The sequence below is a fragment of the Dreissena polymorpha genome, chromosome 14 (assembly GCF_020536995.1).
Source record: "Dreissena polymorpha isolate Duluth1 chromosome 14, UMN_Dpol_1.0, whole genome shotgun sequence".
NCBI lineage: Eukaryota > Metazoa > Mollusca > Bivalvia > Myida > Dreissenidae > Dreissena > Dreissena polymorpha.
Window position 1 is genome coordinate 39160680 of NC_068368.1, and position 17868 is coordinate 39178547.

The 17868-nt window shown below is 35.4% G+C and overlaps 1 protein-coding gene across 1 annotated transcript in view; it reads right to left on the reverse strand.

Moving 5' to 3' along the window:
* Window positions 1-9725, reverse strand: part of LOC127857984 (uncharacterized) — a 29530-nt gene extending 19805 nt beyond the window's left edge. Inside the window, exon 1 of the mRNA XM_052394796.1 lies at window positions 9650-9725. The gene's annotated coding sequence lies outside the window, so the exon portion shown is untranslated. The remainder of the gene's footprint in view (window positions 1-9649) is intronic.
* Between the last annotated feature and the right edge of the window lie 8143 nt (window positions 9726-17868).

Here is a 17868-nt window from a genome sequence, read left to right on the forward strand (position 1 = left end):
TTCTTGTTCGTAAATTGCATGCTGGGTATGTGTACGTTGGTTTGTGCAGAGAGACTTGTGCAATATGCGCAGTACATAATGGAATCAAATATTGATGCGTTGAATAAATTAACGCGATGGCAAGATGTGAGTTTCACCCAAGCACAAAGCAACATACAATTATGCGTGATACAATGATGTCAATTGACAGTCGTTCCGATATGCTACGGACGACTACGGAAATTTACGGCGTATAACGGAAATTGTCAATCTGGACGCATCGGACAGTGGGCTACACCATACCGTGGGACGATATGACTTTACTATGGCTATAATACAAAATTGTAAGGACATTTATAAATATCCTATATCAAATCATTGATTATTTTACTCCATACTCTTTAACAGACATTAGACGGCTACACTAATCCATGTCTAATTAGTGACTCGTAAGCCTTTTGCATGGCTAGGTAGTACTGTTTAATTAGACATAGTATATAATACCTATTATATGTATGCACTATGTGTCGCTTAAACAAAATATGAAACTACAAGACTATATCGCCCTATTGGTGCAAAAAGGTGCCATGTGCCTTCTAATTTCAATGTCACACGATACCTCTGTGCACTAAGGGGCGATATAGCAGTGTTGACAGTTTGCTAACATGTTTTGACTTTCTAAGCAAGGCTGTAAATGTATTCTCTCTTTGGATAACTTTTCCATGTTAATTCTAAACTTTCCAAAACGTAAAAATCCACAACTTCAAGTTCCTCTCAATCAAAATCATATCATCCAAATAGTATTCACATATAGCTCTTTCAATCCTAAATCGTCTTATTTTTGTGAATGTGTGAAATTTGAAAACTACACAATGGATAATGTGATTTATGGCCAGAAACAGCATCCAATCCTTGCTTCAATAGCATACACATGAGTTAAAGTTATCTGTTGGTATAACACGGACCAATTCACAATGTAATCACGACCATTATGTTTCGAGGACGGATATTTTATAAAGTCAAGTCACGCAACGTTGTTCTTGTGGCGCCAGTTAGTAATACGATTTCACAAGGAATGTTTCTTGTTCAGAAGTTTTATAGTCGAATAAATTGTTCTTTCCTTTAATATGTCTATTGCTATAACTTTATAATATGATTTTCTACTTTAAATCTCGTAAAAGTTTTATTCGTGTTTTTCTTTTTAACTCACGCAATATTAAATAAGCAACAATGCATGCAAACGCGCCCATGTTATATTTGTTAATACGAACGTAAAATTACTAAAAGGGCCTGTAACATACGGATTGCCATTCATATTTTAAAGCCTAACGTGTATGGCACAAACGCATTGATTACGTTTGATAGTCTAAAAAATGTCCATTTTTGATACATAAATAACATTTTAAATAAGTAAAGTTTCTACCGGGTCGTTGCAAATGCAACAACCATTCCAGGCTTGTATTATAAACTGCTGTTTATAGCTTTAATGCTCTTTACAAACACTATTACTTGCGGCTGTATGTTTGCCGTATGAACTTTATCGGAAAGTATAGACGACAATGCGCAAGTCAATACTTCGGATTGTTCAAAGTATTGTAAAGTGTATATAGTCACTGGGGGCTGACGAGGTCAAAGCGTAGTCCGTTTCGCTACGACGTCGAGTATATGTTTTACTACGAAAACATTGTTTAAATACACATGACATCGAGAACGGATAAGTCGAAAATTGTGTTTAAAACATGTAAGATTATGATTTTGTAATAACAAAACTCTGAATTTAAGCACAATGTCATTTCATAGGTCTGTTACATCAAATTATAATCCAAGATGTGTCTGGTTTATGCGGTTAAACATGAAATAGACCGCTGATTTATCAAACCGAAGTCAAGTTTCACTTTAAAAAAATGCAATTAAGGTTTACAACTGTGTTTAATTGACACAATTTTACAATTTCCATATTGATCTATGTATTGTTAAGCCACTGGGGTGTTTAGAAATGTGTAGGGTGACCCAGTTATCAGAAATAAAGGCTACATATTATTATAAGGCATGATCATGTCTCTGACAGCATACGTATATGCCTCGCTACGACAACGCTTTCGCGTGCATGCGTTTCTCACAGAAGACGTATTGGTTATCTCTCAAAGGCAAAATAAAGAGGAAAAAAAATTAATACAGAGTCATGGAGTGGCTGGATGTTTCCTTTGAGACAGAGGTAGTAACAACGGCACAACATGATCCGAAGCGCACAGTCGACATGGTAATGCACATTTTTATGATATAATTACATTCACGACTAGGCCAAAGGAAACGATTAAAATCGAAAATCCATATATAAGATGACAGTTGAGAGTCGAGAACCTAATGTCGTCGGTCTCAATAAAAATGACGCATCTTCACCTTTTGACAATCCCTTATACGTTCATTTTGATAGAGACCGACGATAGGTTTTCAGCATACGGTACTCTTTATCAAATGACATTCGATTCTCGTTATTCCCAACTCGCTTATCTCGAAACTCTGCTTATGTCAAAGTAAATCCCATGTTCCAACTTCGATCATTATTTATCTCATACGGATTTTGATTTTTACATTGTATATATCAAAGCGATTTTCTTGAAAATCGGTAATCGTCAACTAATTTTGAGGTGAATTTCATGTTCGTATACATGATTGTACCTGTAAAATCCACACCTGTAACAGCCGTAAGGTGTGGAAAGTAGGACCCCAATGGCACAAATCCGCAATTGCATAATCAATATATTGTTGTAAAGTTGTGGCAGTGGGTTTCTGTCACAGGTTATTGTTAACTGCGTACATGACGGCCGGTAAATTTACTTCGTGTTACAATGCGGTTAAGGCCCAGTCTCACTATGATGCCGGCGGAGCCCCAGTGCGTGATCAGGCATCTACCGGGATGAACCGGGGCCCTACCGGGATGAACCGGTGCTCCACCGGGATAAACCGTGGACGACCGGGGACAACCGGTGCTCCACCGGGAAAGTATTAAAATGTTTAATACCTCCGGGATGAACCGGGAGTCACCGGGTAGGACCGGCAACGACCTGCGTGGCACCTGGAACAACCGGGACTGTACCGGGAACAACCGGGACGGCACCTTAGCTCCATCGGGGCCCAAAACCACCCCGGCAGAGCTACGGCAACGCCCCGGTGAATGCCGGCAGAGTCCCTTTATAGCTACGTTACATAAGTAAACCGGTGCTCTGACGGTACCGTCCCGGTTGTTCCCGATGCAGTCCCGGTTGTTTCCAGTGCCAAGCCGGTTATTGCCGGTCCTTCCCGGTAACTCCTGGTTCATCCCGGAGGTATTAAACATTTGAATACTTTCCCGGTGGAGCCCCGGTTGTCCCCGGTTAAACCGGGGCGTTGCCGCAGCTCTGCCGGGGTCTGATGCCGGTATAACCCCGGTGAGTGCCGGTGTAGTGACGGTATACCGGGGCTCTGCCGGGACTCTGCAGGCTTTCACCGGGTTCAACCTTTTCGTTTGGATGTGCATGCGCACAGTGAAGCACGGCATCTTTTGCACTGGGAAATGGCAGTCTGCAGTAACTGAAAACTGCATGTGATATGTCCAGAAATGGATACAGAAACTTCGTTGAGCAACCTATACATTATATTTGTACTTCGTTGCGCAACCAATACATACTCTGTGCGAAACCTTTACATAAAACGACTTGTAATTTCCTTCGAAACAAAGAATTTGCATAATTAAAATATATGTTCGTAACCTGTTTTGTACTTTAAAATGTGTAATGTACACTGAATCGAAGTAAAATGTAGTTTTATTTAATTTAAGTTACCGTAATAGGCTATTTTAACAGAATAACCACCTTATGCATTGCTTCAAATCAAAATATTTCGATTTTAGCTCAAAATAAACTTAAAGGTTGCAACTACGCGCATTTGTTATTAGTTTGTTATTGAAAATAAGTACCTACCATTACTGGATGTTCCGTTCTCTAATCCATAAACACCAGAAAATATGGAACTCGCCTGATTAAGTAGTGTATTTACACCATGTTTTCGTAGTAAAACATATACCCGACGTCGTAGCGAAACGGACTACGCTTTGACCTCGTCAGCCCCCAGTGATAGTGCAGTATCGTGCATAGTGCATATTCGTGCACGTCTTCCCGGATCACTACGTGGACTCATATTTAAAGAATTTTTTGTTTCCTCTTTAAAATTTCTCGTATAAAAAAGAATTAAAGTTTGGTTGGTGCAAACTTAGATTGTGGGCACAATTAATAACATTCATGCTTGTCATAGATATTCAAATTGTTCAGGATTGTTTTCTTAGCGTCGCCAGCGGCAAGAAATACCATATTGGGGCATTCAGTACGTAGTTTTTGATCAGATGCTGATTTTATAGAAAAATAGACAGTGGAATTTATATGCTCATTTTCCTCACTCAGTTGATTATTAACAACTCACTGACACTGAATGTTCCTTAACCCAATTATGCCTCAAAATTAGGGATGTCTAGTATATTTATTTCTATATTTCGAATATTTCTTACAGAAATTTCTTTAAGCGAACAGCGCAGACCCTGGTGATACGCCGCATCATGCGGCGTCTCATCTGGGTCTACGCTGTTTGCTAAGGCCTTTCTTTATAGACGCTAGGCATAAATAAGTTAAGCCTTAATATCGATCACTGTTATTTTATATTAAAACAACATAATTCGCTTACATGTCAATGACATTTAACCACTACTCCCATGCCAACAATAGTTAGTTAAGTTCACGAAAGTCAGCGTCGTGCCGAAAACACTTTGAAAACACAATTTGTAACCGATCGACCAAGCATCAATGGAACATAATGGCCTTGAATTCGATATGGCACAATAGCCACGTCTCAAGTATGAGAAAATATGATCAATTAAAACATTCCAACGGCAGCAGAATCAAACAAGTTATAATTAAATTTGATTATTGCCATTTGGCGTTTCAGCTAATAGAGATATATTACTACATGCACTAGATCGCTTACGTACGCAGGCATACTAAAATTTACGAAAAGCGAATGAAAACAGTCACTTTTCCTTTACGTTTGTTAGTGATTGTAATGTCTGCTAATTTCCAAGTAACGTCAATGCAAGTGATGTCCATTCCATTTGTACAGGGATCGTATTCCAGAAGCATCTTAAGTAAAATTTTGTTCTTATCCTTAAATTGGGAAATGTTCTTAAGTGTTTCATTTCCTATCGCAATAGTTTGGCATCAAGAATTACATCAAAATAACATTCTTATGTCAATGTTTTTTAAGGAATACCAAGAGAAACCTGTGATTCCTTGTCTAGTAAAGAAATACAAAACATTGTAATTTTGAACTTAAGTGAAATTATTTAAAAAATAACCTAATATGTTTCTGGAATCTACTTCAAGTTTTCTTCCTTTTCCAGATTTCGTCACGGATGATGAAATACTAGTATTCAAACTTTCAAGCGTATACATACACGTTTTTTTTCTTATTCAGAATAATACTAGTTCATTAAAAACGTATACAATTATAATTTATTGTCGTGTCAGTTGTAACAGCATCGTCGGATACCCACGTTCCGCTACTCTCCATTTATCGAGAGTTAGAGAGTAACGGAATGAATAAGTCGTGGGAATCCGACGATGTTGTAGCAGAAAGAGTCATATAAAATAAGGCAAAGCCTCAAAGCGAGCTCGATTAATGTTTTAAAGAAGATACTAACAAAAAACTTTAATAAAGATGATATTTAAATAAAATTATTATAGGCACTTCCTAACAGAAGAACGTGGAGTTCGTAAAGACTGGTAATAATATAGGCACTGGTATAAAAAAAATAAGGCAATGAACTTTTAATTTTTATGTTAATCAGCAATTGAACAACAAACGGGCATATTAAAGGGTTTCGTGTGACCTGATAAACAGAACTTTTAGCCCAAAACCCCGCCCCAAACAGATTGTCACACTATCAGTTGCCAGCCTTGCAACCACAGGTTTACCTACGAAGGACAGATCGGGATTCGAACCCGAATCCACCCATGAGCCATCTGATGATATTGATCATATGATATTGGCCTGGGTTGCTCTACCAATTAAGCTATATGACCTTTTGAAAAATATATAGGTAAACTGCATTGTTGTATAATAGCATGATTACATTGCTTAGCAAAATTTTACAAAGAATTACATTAAATTGATATTTTGTTATGATTTAAAACAGTATATTGCCAATTCAAAAGCTCACATGAGGTAATGTTTATTGCATTGACCGTTCCAATGCGGTGGCCCCAGCTTTATTCTTATATGTGTTTATGTTGTCTTGTATTGTGCTGTTGTGTGCTGTTTTGTACTGTTTAGGCAATCGGTCACTTGCCTTAACTAAAGGACCAACTTATTGTATATAATAAGAATTCAATACTGCTCCGGCAACTGGAGTTTCACTTCTTTTTATTGCAAAGCCCACAAAAGCATCTGTTTGTAAAAATGGTGCTTATTTGCCGACTGTGTATAGTTGAGATAAAATCACCTTATTTTTCACAAATCTGGTGAAATATATTATGGTTCGAATACCAACTGCGGATAAGAGCAACAGAACAGTCCTTGTAACTAAATAACTCTAATATTTTATAAGTAATTATCTTAACCATAAAGTGACATATACTTCGATAATTATGTATACCTGAAGAGAAGATATATCGAAGGTGAAAGTTGCGTAACACATGAAACTATAAACAAATTGTGCAGCCAACAAAAATTGGTATATACCAAGGACATATATATTAATCTAGTATGTATGTCCTTGGCATTACCTTCTTAAAACACTAAACAATCAACTAGAACCTACACTGTAAAAATTTAGAACAGCCAACTGTTGCTACCTTGTCAATTATAATTTTCAGGTGCACATCATCGTCACTGGCATACGCAATGATTTCTCCATGTTGCATACTGTACTAAGATTTCACAAGGGCCAGGCAGCATATTTGTTTTATTTTTCTTTTGAGCATTTAAAGTCAAAGTAATTTCAAATTACCATAATTGAGGAATAAATGCAATTATGTCACCCACCAAAACATGTTATTTAATACCATTGATATAATACTTTGATAATTTTACACTTGTAAGTATATATTTTTAAGTACCATAATACTAGGATTAAATTAATTGTATATTCCATACTACCGTTAAGTCATTTTGGTTAGCGACTGTCACGTCACCCTCCGTACTCAAGGTAGCGACTATCACGTCATCCACCGTACTCATGGTAGAGACTGTCAAGTCAGCCACCGTACACGTCACCCATCTCAAAGTTATTTATATATTATTTGAATTTATGTTTTAAATATTGTTAATCACATCTGATCACATCTTTTAATTGCTTGAATCAATAACATTTTAAAGTATCTATAAACATAGCACTATTTGTAGTAATTATCAAATAATTAATTTAGAACGTTCTTTACCAGAAAGGTTAGCTCAGATGTCAATAAGTGCACTATCTCCCTTACTATCAGATATTGTCAAAGGTAGCAATATTTGTTTGAATCATGCCTTTTTGTGAGGCATAAAAATTAGGCCTAACAAAAAAATATGTTTGTTTCCACTGAAATGGCCTTAAAATTAGGGTAGGTAGGTAGGCAAATAATTTTATTTTTAACAATATTTTTTTTTTAGAAAATGTCGTACATGGTGCATCTTCTTCTCATTTTTTTGTGTACAACTGTATGTACAATAAATTTGATGATGTATGTAATGCTAAATGGCTTTATTTAAATGCTTTAATGAAATAAAAACTTGCTGTTCATTAATTTTGCATTTGTTGCTTTCCTTATTTCCGAGTTTAATGTTGACTTCTGGCAACGGCTTTAATAATCCATTTTATGACCAATAAAAGGCATAACTAAAGTCGCAGTAAGCTTGACACTCAGTGTCAATAGAGATTCAGTGTTCCTGTTCCTTTGGGATCATGGAGTATATACTATATTATTTATAATTTATACTTTATAATATATTAAATAGCCCAAAAGCCATGCTAGGGGGACGCGAATGTTGTTGCATGTAACATTATCACCATGAACAGACCCAATCAAACTGGGTGTGCTATTATATTTCTTGGATGCAGTTTATGCTTCCGAAGGACCAAATTTTCAGATTATATTATGTACTGGTGTCGTGCGGTCTATCAACCAGGGCTAGCGCTGTCCCAGAATTTCTTTGAGCCAACCCGGTTTTTGTTTTTCGAAGCGCGAAAACTGGTTTTTAAATAATAATATAAACATTTACTATCAACTTGTTTATATTTCTTTTAATGACAACAAGGGCATATCACATATAATAATGTAACATACATTTTTCAATATAGAAATAATTAGTATGATACTTGTCAAAGTACAAACATAAGTTATTTTATAGATGTACATTTAAAAGGGGTGTCGATTGTTCCAAATTTGAAATCCTGAAAGTTAGGCCGGGGGTCTTGGAACCGCAACCGCAGGAATCCAACAGGAATAAAGGGCAGATCCCCCACCCCATCCAGAGCCCTTACTAATTGTTCTTTTTAATAGTCTTTCCAATTGTATTTTCAGGTGAATACAGTTTAAAATATTATAAACCACACCGTCCGTATCACCGCAAGTGCATTCGTCATTCTATTTCTTCTATAAAGAACTTCGAAAATAAATTATAATCAACGAAAAATATTGTATCCGAAAACGACAGTCCAAAAAATTGTACGCGTTTGCCACATTAAATAAAATGTGCATATCGTTTGACTGCAGACATTGCAAGACCTAGCAAATATACAACTTGGTCGACATATTGCTTTACAATAGCATTTTTGTGGGTAAAAAACTACTTAATTATCACCTTTAATTTCAAACGATAATCGGCAAAAAGGTGTAACATCGTCGTAATATAACTCATTATTTAATTACCATCCTTTAATTCAGATCGATAGTCGGTAGAAAGGTGTTAAGTAATCAGCTTAGAAATAATTAATTTATTGGAACGCTTCTTTTGATTTGTTAATCTTTACATATGACGTTTGCCATCGGCCGCTATAGTGTTGGCGGACGACAAGATCAACTGACTGTGTATTCCAAGTGTACAGTGTCTGCGCATGAATGACCCAATATTATGTGTGAGCAAACTCATTGCTGATTGGCCAGCTACCACGTGCGCTTCAATAACAATAAAAATGATATGCGGATACCGTAGACAAGTTTATTGAGCGTCGCCGAATAACACGCGGTCCGATGTTTTTTGAATTTTGGGCTAAAAAAAAGATTAGGACCGGCGGCAAAAAATTATGTAGGGTCGGGCCTCCGGAAACAAACAATTATTTTTGTTACGCCTTAAGCTAAATAATTGTATTTTTTTGTCAATAGAAGATAATAGATATCTAGAATATAACCACTGATATATAACTTTTGATGAAATAATAAAGTTTGGTCATGTTGAAATGATACTCAAATGTGATTTACAACCTTTAAATTAAAATGTAATGCATGACTTCGACAGTGAAAGAAAAATAAATACGCTGAATGAAATGATTATGAAATCGAGAATTTGACTGTGCAGGTTGTTGTTATGAAAAGTTTGGTACCTGAGTACATGCCGAAACAATCGTGTGTTCCTCAATGGCAATCGTCCAATAAATAATAGCACTTACTTGTGTTTTCATCATTTTTAATATAAAAAAATGCGTGTAGCAGTCGGTGTTGACACTTGCTATGTACACACAAAACGGTGACGTCATTCGTTTTTGGATAAATTTTGTGATGACGTCTTCGAACGGGGAAGTCCCTGAATGAAGACAAATGTTTTACTCGAAGAATGCTGATGCTTTATTCGAAATATAGCGCTCTAGTAACAATAAATACAGAGAATAATTTTAGAATATTTCAAAGCCGTTGATCATTTTTTTCTATTTTATCATTATTATCAATCAGGAGACGCTGGTTATTTACTTCGAAAATGTCCAGTTCCGGTTTCGGATATTGCGGATATTCGGTTATTGCGCGCGCAGATACCAAACTTTTCAAAACAACAACCTATAGATCTACAGTCAAATACACGTGTTACCATAATGCGAGCTTCGCTGGCTATAACACAAAATGGAAAGGAGTGAACGGCCCATAATCACCCGCTCACAAATGCTCGGATTGTTCTTGGTATACCTTTCAAATACAATTTAAAATAAGCAAATATACAAACATATCTTCCAAAAACACGTTTTTTAAAACATGCTCTTTAACTATCCTAAAACCCAAATTTTCTGCACATTCAAAATAAAAATATCGATAATTTTGATTGCATCTAAGTATTATAAAAATGGGATTATGATCATGTTGTTAGGATTATGCTTGCACTCATTCTGTACAAATCATTGTTCTGTGACACCATTCTGTACAAATTATTGTTCTGTGACAGATTGTTTTGGAAATGCAAAGCTCTCAACATTTTCTACTTGTATTTTATGTTTAGGATCCTTAAAGGTTACTGGATGTTTTCACAGGTACTTGAAAAAAATATTTGGTCCTTATATAATAAGAGTAAAGGTATCCAACGGTGATTTCACAGGTGTATTGAATAACACAATGCAACAACTTAAACGATCAAACAATGCACACATATGTCGTTGTGGTTGCCAACAGGAAGGGTCCCTTTTGATAAAACACCTTTTATTTGATGAAAATCCACCAAGTATGTCCAAAACAGCTAAATGTTTCACAAATATGACCCTAAAATCAATGTGTGTAATTCATTCATTACTGACAGCTGGACGTCCGGAATTACACACTTTCATTTTTGGGTGCTATTTGTGAAATAAGTTTGAACAGAGCATCCCTATTACGTGGACGTGAACTATTGTCAGTTTCAAGAGATGATTCATTTTCTTTTGATCTTTTATCCAGCGCCATATGACCGATAACTAGCACAAAACGTATATAAAACATCTCTTCATGGTGTTACGTCATTGGCTCCAATGAACTGAAAACGGGATTTTGTGCTTGAATAAGGGTTTTTTATGGACGTTCTCATCGTAGTGCACAATATATGGAACAAACGAGTCAGTCTCAATTATATTTTGAGCAGCTTCCCCATCGAACAAGTATAAGAATATTTTCTGGAAGTTAATTGTTTTATGTTCATTTTCCATGCTATTTCCACATTATTCAATTGCATTAAGACACAGTTTATTGAGAACAAGAGATGTGTTTGTCAGAAATACAATGTCCCCTACTGCGCAGCTTTGAAGCCATATATTTGACCTTTGACCTTGAAGGATGACATTGACCTTGACCTTTCACCACTGAAAATGTGCAGCTCCATTCCAATATATCAAGTTGTTATCTTCAATAGTGCGCAAGTTATTGCAAAAGTTTAACCAATGTTAAAGTTTGTGACAGACACATAAAATGACAGACAGAAACATACAGTGACAGACAAACAGGCCAAAAACAATATACCCTCGATCATTCGATCCGGGGGCATAAAAAGGAGCGCTAGTATAAATGAGTCGCGTTCTGATAAAACTGCTTAATGCATGTGCGTAAAGGGTCGTCCCAGATTAGCCTGTGCAGTCCGCACAGGCTAATCAGGGACGACACTCTCCGTTTTTATGGTATTTTTAGTTTCAAGGAAGTCCCTCCTTACCGAAAATCACGTTTAGGCGGAAAGTATCGACCCTGATTAGTCTGTGCGGACTGCACAGGCTTATCTGGGATGACACTTTACGCACATGCATTAAGCCCAGTTTTGTCAGAACAAGTCTCAAAGGTTATTGAAGGGAGAGATTTTTGACATGAGGTTGAAATCAAGTGTTACGCAAAGAAACATGCTATTGTGTGTGAATGCATACATTCGATAATACAAAGACCAAATTATATGTAAACAAAAAGAACTATCAAACACCAACGGTAAGTTTATCGGTTACAACAAATCCGAAGTCGGACTGATAACGTTTCGTTTCGATTATTGGCAAAACGGCAAAAGCATTTCCTTGGGCCATTTACAAAAACTATAAAGATTTTTTTTATTCAATATAAGACATAAAATGTATACATGTATTATGATCATAAAACTTAGTATACTATGTAAATTATAAAGATTATGGCCAAGCCACTCAGACAAGTATCATATATATACACACAGTCATACATACATAAACCCGCATATTATATGACTATTTTTATAATATATACATCAAATAAGTATATTCAGAGTTCAAACAGCAAGCAATGCATCACGTAAAATCATAGCATTGTGACAATATTAAGCAACGCTTCTGATTTTTCGTTTAGACCTAGATGACATAAAATTAATAAACATATTCATAGACGGCCAGGAAGTACCTTTGTATTTTTCCTACTGTCAGTAAAAGCAGTACAAAATAACAAGCAATGGTATTCAGATCCAATAGTGTTTAATGAACATAATCTACAACTCTATAACTAAGATCTACATTTGTGTATCTACACATTTCAATTTATAGTTTATGAGAGCTCAGACGTAGTCTTGTAAAAGGGATATAGTTTATTTTCATGTGATACATAGTCTAAATAGTCCTCATATACAAAAGTACTTTTAAATGTACTGTAGTAAGATAACTAAGGCATATTTGATATGGATTCTAACCATGTGTGTTGGAACTGGTCACGGATCCGTTGTTTCACTGAGGCAAAATTGATGTTGACATTAGGACTTTCAAAAAGATCATCATCTACTAGTTTTCTTTATAGGACGCGCAAAGAATTTAGAGATACTTTTTATACGGGCTTAAGCTCCAAATATTACCAATATAAACAGTAGCTTTATATTTGAGAGCGTCAACAAGTTGGACTGACCATTTCCCATACAATCAAAGTAAGATTTGCATGCTTTAAACCAGCAAATGGTATTAAGATTTATTTGATTTGCGAACACTGTATACATAATGTTGTTTGTATTATTCATTGTATATATATATATATATATATATATATATATATATATATATATATATATATATATATATATATATATATATATATATATATATATATATATATATATATATATAAGAACTCTTTCTTCACACAACACTGCTAATGGATATCTGCCCTTTTCACCTAATACAGCCATATTTGATGTTGACTGTTTTCACCAAGAATAATTTTCAAAACTGTTAAATGTAAGGCATCAAGTTATATATGTTTTCCCAATATATTTATAAGCCGAACAGCAGAAAAGGTAAAATCATACAATGAAATAGATGTAATTTAGTCTTAACATCCATTTTAACATTATTCTTTTAAGCAAAGAAGACTATGATATCCTTTCAGGGCTTGATCAGAAAGAGCTTTGACAGCATATCGCATATTACCTGTATAATACAATTTTACACCTTAGTAGCAAAACTGTCAACAATTTTAATGATATGTTTTGCAAACTTTTAGTATGCATCCGCATGTTGCATAATCGTTGCAGTGTGTTATCGTTTAAAAGCATGCGATAAAACAAACAATAAATGCGTTGTCATTGCAATTGGCGGATATAGAGGGGTTCGGAGACAGACGGGGTGGAAATGGCGTACTTCTCCACGGAAATATGCACTTGTTCGACTATTGTGATCAAGCTTCCTTATTTAATAAAAAATCTGTGATCTTTTGGATGTGTGCAGTCTATTTGCTGTTTGTTATTAGTTACCATATGTTTCTCTACATATTTAATATCCAATTTTTGTTGGGTATGTTTTGAAACAATAACAGTCAGGAAATTGTCTTTTGCATCAAAGCAAACAAACAAAAAACAAGAACAACACTTGTTTTCCATTCAAACGCTTGATGTGGTAAATCTATCGGACGAAGATATTGAACAGTTATCATTGTATCTTCTGTTATTTGCTGACGACATCGCATTCTTTACCACTAATCCGATAAGTCTTTAAGCACAACTTGATAGTATATCGCAATACTTTACATCATGTGGTATAAAAATTAATGTTAACAAAACTAATGTTTGTATCTTTGAAAAGCGTAACAGTCGTTATAATTATCAGTGGACTATAAATGAACATATCATTGAATCAGTTTTAACCATAGTATATCGTGGTTTACAGTGCCTTTTCATAATCTATAAAAGCACAGAACGATTTATAACTGGATGCTTTAACGTTTTGGATAATTAAATGCAATGTGCAAATGCACTCCGTTGTACTTTCATTGTCCCTGTAGCCAAATTGTGTGATTGTGAGTCATTAAATGTTTTTTTATTTTCACACCATCCATTAATTCGATTTCTAATCACCAAAGAAAACAACTTAGCAGTAATATGGATTTACGTTATACCCCGATAGTTCGAAGGATTTTTAGTATCCCTCTGTTTGTGAATAAGGACTATTCATCCTTGGCCCATACATGTACGTCAGGATAGCTACCGTTAGTAAAAATGTAGTTAAATATGACCACAAGATAAGGTGCAATAAAATGTTTTGCATCTATAATAAAGACGCAAACATTTCCATCAACATCGCAACTTTTATTTTATCTTTTGAGTGATATTTTTTTCCGCTTCATCTTCTGTAAAATCCATATCAAGTTCATCGATATCATATTTACATCAAAATCATACACATTTTCGGTATTCAGACTCGAAATTTTAATCAAATTAGCATTTTGTTTTAAATGGTCTACGCAATATTGTAAAGACACATCCGATAAACTCTCGCTCTTATTTTTAGTAAATGTTCTTATTTATTTCCAGATTTTTATTTTTTATTTTGTTGACACATATTAGATAATTTATGTTTTTCTGTATTGTAATATTTATATTTAGCATACAGTTTTTGTTTATCATATTCACTTCTTTGTTGTAATAAATAAATTCTATTATATTCCTGAGAATTGTGTTTAAAGATCCGTTTCGCATGTAAGAATGAATTTTTGTATGATTTACATGCATCATTAAACCATGGAGATTTTTTTGTTTTAGCTTGCTTAGTACTTTTATACACTTTGCCGTGGATTGTAAATGAAAAATCAAAAATTAACTTCGACAATTATTAAATACACGCATTTATATCAATTTGACCTGAGAGTAAATTGTTTTGAATGGAATCAAATTCACATCGGTTATTTTCTAAAATGTTGGTAAACGCACCAGGATTATAAGGACCCTAAATGATCTTTTCAATATTTGTATCATCGTTTATATTAGAAGTATGGACATCTAAATTAAGTTCAAATTCAATGGGGCAGTGATCAGAAAATGCAGTTAAATCGTGAACGACAAATAAGTTGATTTTGTTAAATAGTCTCGCATTTGTAATTACATAATCAACGACACTTGAACCATTGCCAGTAGGATTATGATACGTGTAATTTCCATTATCTAGTCTATCATTAACAATACAGATTGAACTCTCTTTGCAACACTGTAGTAATTTATTACCAAAACCGTTAACAATGTGAGTCGCGTTCTGAAAGAACTGGGCATAATGCATGTGCGTAAAGTGTCGTCCCAGATTAGCCTGTGCAGTCCGCACAGGCTAATTAGGGACGACACTTTCCGCCTTAACTGGATTTTCGTGTAGAAGAGACTTCATTTAAACAAAAAATACCATAAAAGCGGAAAGTGTCGTCCCTGATTAGCCTGTGCGGACTGCACAGGCTGATCTTGGACGACACTTTACGCACATGCATTATGCCCAGTTTTCTCAGAACGCGACTCATGTCATCACAGCTGATACGAGCTGGTCATTCAAAAAAATTATCAAACTCAGGAAGATCCATAAATCGACCTTAATTACAATCTTCAATTACATCTGATTTAAGTCCAATTCTTCTATTTAAATCCCCTACTAAGATAATGTCGCCAACAGTAAAGTACTTTCTGATATCAAAATTGATTTGTTAAAAAAATCACAGTAATATAAAGGTGTAGAGCCACTTGTATAAACAGTAGAATCTTCTGATGGGATATAGCTACAACAAAAGAAAATATCCCGTTCAGTTCCTATGAACAAATGATGTAATATAAATCATAATAATCAATTGGAGTTAATATCTACAATACTTATATAATTTTTAGGAAAACTTTTGTAGTAAACAATATTTCCACCACTGTAGCGCTTTGCTCTTTTGTTTGTTTTAGGTCTTGGGCAATGGAAATTATCAAAATTATTAATTTTGAGGTTTGACCTGTTGTTACTCCATGTTTCGCAAAATATTAAAATGTCAAAGTCAGATATGAGACTATGGAAATCAGAGTCCGTTAGTTTATTAGGCGGGCCCTGAACACTCTACTCCAAGATACGTGGCCGTTTCCGCTGTGTTTCCTAGGAGCGCGTCGCCGTAGCCGTCGTAGTCGGTCCGTCGTTATTAGATCGCTCCACATCTGGAACGTTGTCGGCAGTATACACTCTATTGTCAACATAGATCTTGTCATAGTTCAAGTTTATCATTTTTGCCTTCACTGCGACACTTGTTCATTAATAGGATGAGTTTTCGACGCCTATCATGAATTTCCTTTGGGAACTGGTCTGCAACCCGAATTGGAGTTGAATGCTTCTTTGCGCGGGCTCGTTGCTTAACATCGATCTTGCCATGGTAGTAGTTGAATTTAACAACGACAGGTCGGTGTTTGTTAAACCGGAAGCGCCCAATCCTGTGCGCACGATCGATTTTTAATTTGCTTTTCGCATCCACCATTTCGAGAACATATTCACAAAAATTTAGGATTTTTTGACGACAGTCTTCCGAGCGGCGATCCTCATCAGTGGTTCCCTCCTCAAGATTAAAGAATAATAAATTGTCTCTCATCGAGCGGGCTTGGGCATCAACGATTTCATTTCGTACAGTATCTTTACCGGATTTCAAAACTTTAATTTCATTCGTTAGCCTTTCATTTGCCTGTATTTCATTTTTTATTTTGTTTTCAAGGGTTGAGTGTTTCTTCGAGAGATCGACAAACATCAGAGTCAAAATTTCGGCTGTTTTCGTAATCAATAAGCTTCTAAGTAACATCTGTTAGACTGGACTCTAAGGTGTATACTCTTGATTCCACCTTGCTTAGTTTTTGTGTAAGACAAACTACTGAATTTTTAAAAGAGTCAAGTTTAGAAGCAATGTTTTTATGGGAATTTTCCATACAATCAAGCTTTGAAAGAATGGTGTGTAGCATTGAAGTATCGGCGCTTTGTTGCATGGGTACGCTGGGGGGTACATCGCGGCACTGGAATACCGGAGTATAGTAACTGCGTCATTGACGGGGAACCCTGACTCATTGGGAATGCTGGGAATGTTGTATTACAATTGTATGGACTGTATAAAAACTGTCCTCCCGCATGTTGTGCATTTTGAACTTGAGGTGAAGTATAACTGTTCGACATTACTTGCATTTTGAGTTCAGTTTTGTGCGCTGGAGATTCCGGTGCCCGTTTACCTTTATATTTTCCCATAGGTGTAAGTCATTTGTTACTGGTAACTGGTGTAATTTGGGCTAATACTTTAAATCCGTTTTTATGAAGCAAGCTATTGAACACCATAGCTTAATTCGCCAATTAACCTATCACACCGTTTCGCACTGTCACACACATCCGAGGTACCTGATAACTGTTTAGAAAATGCCACGCTTTCACCTGCTGATGTATATCCACAAAAATATGTGAAATGCCAGAAAAGACGAAGTTGTAATGTTTCTTAGAGTCGGTTAATACATTTTCCTTATTTTTACAAACTAACATTTGGATAACGTTTTTTTTTATTGCATCAAACATGGTCAGCATTCAACAGTAAAACGTGTTTATAAAGTATGCAGGGTCGACAATATTGTATGCAACAAATGAACACTCACCATATTGAAAATATACCTCTGGTTAACAAATCTCAACAAGCTTTGTGATTTATT